Source organism: Olea europaea, unplaced genomic scaffold (genome assembly GCF_002742605.1).
Source record: "Olea europaea var. sylvestris unplaced genomic scaffold, O_europaea_v1 scaffold3177, whole genome shotgun sequence".
Classification (NCBI taxonomy): Eukaryota; Viridiplantae; Streptophyta; class Magnoliopsida; order Lamiales; family Oleaceae; genus Olea; species Olea europaea.
This window is the reverse complement of record NW_019250585.1, coordinates 29414-34158: the sequence shown is the minus strand read 5'-3', so window position 1 is coordinate 34158 and position 4745 is coordinate 29414.

Genomic DNA, 4745 nt, shown 5'->3' with positions numbered 1-4745 from the left:
TAGAGGGCATTCGATTTATAAGATATACTGCAGTGGTAACCGTATCCGCCCAGTACCTATTAGGAGCATGAGCACCAATCAAGAGTGCACGAGCAGTTTTAAGGACATGTTTATTTTTCCGCTCAGCCACGCCATTTTGTTGAGGAGTTTGGGGGCATGAAGTCTCATGAATGATGCCATGTTGCTGAAAATAATCACAAAATTTGTGATTGATATATTCATCACCATTGTCCGGTCGAAGAACCTGAATCTTAGATGAAAATTATGTTTGCACCATAATATGAAATGCCTTAAACATACCAAATACTTCATCCTTATGTTTTAGCAAATAAAGCCAAGTCATGCGGGTACAATCATCAACAAATAACGTGAACCATTTGAACCCAGATACAGTAGTAACTGGGGAAGGTCCCCACACATCGGAATGGATTAATGCAAAAGGAGTACTCTTTTTATTCAAGCTCAAGGGATAGGACACCCTATGACTTTTTGCTAATATGCAAGTTTTACATTGAAAATTAAAATGTGTCAAGTGAGTAAATAAATTCGGGAACAAATGTTTCATGTATGTGATGGATGGATGTCCTAATCGGCGATGCCAAAGCCAGATTTCCTTTTCTTTGACTCCACGAGAATGCTGCGTATAATTTGCTCGACCCACACCAAAAGCATCCATATAATAAAGTCTCCCACTCTTAGTACCACACCCAATGATCTCCTTGGTGAGAATATCATGGAGAAGGCAAAAGTCAGGGTACATTAGCACCATACAGTTAAGATCAGATGTTACTTGACTCACAGAGAGGAGCTTATGAGATAATGATGGAACAAGTAGTGTATTATACAACTGTAAAGTAGGAGATAAAGTCACAGTTCCAGCACTAGTAACAGGAGAGAGATCACTGTTAGCATTGGCAATATTTGTTCGTCTCGGTAATGAAATGTGTGTGAAATCCTTACCGGAGAACGTCATATGGTCAGTGGCGTCGAAGTCTAGCAGCCACACACCATGATTAGTATCATTAGATGAACTTTAACAGTTACAACCACAGTTACCTGAGTTCAGGACCAGTGGAACCTGTGATGTCAGGGATAAATGAGGTTTTGCAGTGACCACAGCTACCTTACTGGGATGTTCATTTTTATTTTCCATGTCAAGATGTTTCTTAGCCTGGAGTTTCTTCAACCAATCTGGATACCCGTTCAATTTAAAGCAGTTTTCACGAGTATGCCTTTGATTGCCACAATAGGTGCATTTTGAGCCCTCTGATGATGTACGAGATTTCTGTTTCCCATTATGCAAGGTAGTAGGTTTGTCAAAAGGACCCAATCTAAGTCCTTTGGAGGCAAGAACAGCACCAAGGACAAAATATTCACTACCAGAAATCATAACAGCTTGGCGAATTGCTTCACGACAGACTTGGGCATAAGCTTGCTCCACGGTGGGGAATGGGCGAAGCTGCAACACATCACTTCAAATTTTATCCAGTCGGTTGTCAAGGCCATCCAAAAAAGTATAGACCCGATCTTCTTGAAGAATAGCATTATACTTCTTAATATCACTTGCACACTGCATAGGATTAGGACGTCGAAAATCTATCTCACGCCATAACCCTTGGAGATCATTGTAGTATTTCTCAAGAGATCCTCCAGCTTGTTTAAGTTTTGTCACACGACGTTTCAGATCATAAACCTGAGATGTTTCACTTCCATCAAAGTAAGTGGTAGCATGGAGTCCCACACCAATTTGGCCATAGGAAACTGTATAAAATTCCCTATTAATGAGGAATCCATGGAGTTAATTAGCCAACCTTTGACAATAGCGTTGTCCGTGCGCCATTTGCAAAAGGATGGATCCATTGAGGGTGGTTGTGGAATGTCTCCATTGATATATCCCAACTTGTCTTTGCTGGAGATATACATCTTGACAACTTGGGACCACAGGGCAAAGTTGGTACCATCCAACTTGATGCCAATCGAAGCAGCGGAAGGTTCTGTGGTTAAGGCAGGTGTTTGGATCTTAGTAAAGGCTTCAATCATTTTTGCTGTGAATTCGGTGAAGATAGAATCAGACTGAGATGCACCAGTTTGTTGTTCTGCATCAGAGTCTGACATAACTGGAGAGGTAAGAAAAAAAGGGTTTATGATTTTATGGTTTGATAATGCCTAGGATGTTACTCTGATACCATGTCAGAGAATGAAAAACTCAGTTGTTTTTATATATATGTTCACAGCCGAGTGTTACATATTTATATGTAGGAGAAGAGGTCCTATTCTAGTATATACAAATCTTATTCCTACAATCAAGTTACTGTGTAAAGAGAAAAAAAAAACTTTCTATCCCATTTCCTATAATTCTTCAATCTTTCCTCAATTCACGCCAAAAGCATTATATTGCAATATTGGATTATTAGAATTTTTATTTTTATTTTTATTAACCCCATTAGTTTATATTTATATGTAAAACATAAGTGTACAAAATTTACATAACAAAAAAAACGGAGAGATACACTAACTGATGTCGCTTTTGAAGCAAGGAAAGGGGGAAAAAAGAGAAAATTGGATGAGGTAGCAGCAACAAGGGACCAATTTGTTAGCGTTTTTAAAATAAATTAGATATATAATACTAATGTATTGGTATTACAGGAGATTGCACGATGTTGTGTGTAATTTTTGTTGTTAAATTGATTTTCTTTACTATTCTTGAAATCCAATAAATGTAGTGATAACATATGCTAAAATTATGTTACTGATTTAACGTGTATTTTACGTTATTTGCATGTTCTGGCGGATATATTGCAGGATTGGTTTGTTAGACTTTTTTTATTTTTATTTAACCCCATAAGGTTTTGTTTATATGTAAAGATTTACATAACATCGAAAATATGGAGAGATACAAAAATGGAATTGGAGAGATTAGCACAAAACGTCGTTTCATAGCATATATGGTGTACTTATATTGAGGATTTGGAATACTGAATTCAACAAGATTTCGATAGAGAGTGCGAAGTATCATTTTCGAATTACTTCTCATTGCCTCAAAGTTCATGGTTCCCAATGGGCCTTCATGTCTACAAATTGTTGGAGAAAAACCATGAGACTTGAGGTACCAAGTATAGATTTTTGCTTATCAATGCCAAAAGAGAATTTCAAATAACACGTGAAGCGCACCTTTTGAGGATTTATATTTTTCTGGTCCTCCCAAGTTTTCTTACTCTGGACATAGCGGACCTTTGACCTACAAAATAGGTATATAGCCTTTACAGAAGTACCACAATGAAGTTGAGAGAAAAATTATTAAAGACAAATGCAATTAGTCTAATCTTATATTCAACATTAAACATATTTTTATTAGTTGTGAGGTGAAAATCTAGCAATACCAAAGGTGATACCGGGCTCAGTTACCACCAAGAATCGACACAACCACGATTGAGACACACCCAACTTTCACTTTCTTTCTTCCCACCTACGGTTGCTATTCATACCCACAAAGAGTTGGCCAAGATAAAAACAATATAACCCAAGAGAAAACCACACTGGTTGCTTGAGAGAGAAAGAGGCCGAGAATCAACAAAGAAGAGATCATAGAGAGAGATGGAGAAGATGGCTTTTGGAGGCGTAGAGGAGCCGAGAGTTATAGACTAAGGGAGTGACCAAAAAAGGTAAGTTAGGGTAGGTTAACTTAGTGGTCCAAATAAGGCTCAACACAAAGTTAATGGGCCCCAAATGAATATCATAGCCATCGAAGTAAATGGAACAGACCACGAGCAGCACTATTAAAATAGGTTGCTTCTAACAGTCCATAGAAAATTGGGTTAGGTTGTCTCGATGATAGTGTCGAAATATAGTTCAATCATATGGCCAAGGCTGACTGATAATAAGTAAAATTGAGGTTACATCATTGCCTGGGAGGTCGTTTGACAACAAATTGCCTAACAACCTCCACATTGGTGTCAAAGGACCTACAAAAGAAAATGTCTCCCATTAGTGACACCTCTAATAGAAAACCAATAAAATTGGAAATCATTTACCTATACCAATGTTTAGAAGTTCCTTGCAACTTCTAAACTTTGCCAGTGGCAATACCTTCATGCCCATATCGAAAGGATTGTAGTGGGTGTGGACCTTTTCAAGTCTTACCACCTCTTGAGATACTATATCTCTAATGAAGTGGAGTCTAACATCAATGTGTTTAGTGCGCTCCTAAAAAATGGGGTTCTTGGACAAATGTATAGATGACTAACTATCAGAATACACTACCACATAATCATTCAAGACACATAGTTCATGACGCAGGCCTCTAAGCCATAGAGCTTCTTTAATAGCTTCAGTGGTGGCAATATATTCTGATTCTATAGTGAATAGTGCAACAATGTGTTGTAATTGTGATTTCTAACTAACACGTGAATTAGATAAGGTAAACACGTAAGACGAAGTGGATTTCCTACCATCCATATCTCCCGCATAATCAGCATCTAGAAAACCCTTTAATTTTACACCTTCATTGTTAGCACTAAACTTTAAACCTATGTCACTTGTACCCTTCAAGTACTTTAATAGCCACTTTAGCGCTTCCTAACGTTCAGGGCCCAGATTAGCCGTGTACCTACTAAGAGTATTAACAGCAAAACCTAAATCTGGTCTAGTCCAAATCATCAAATACATTATGGAACCAATCACATTAGAGTAAGGCACTCTACTCATATATTCTACTTCATGCTCATTGTAAGGAGATTGTTCTTTCG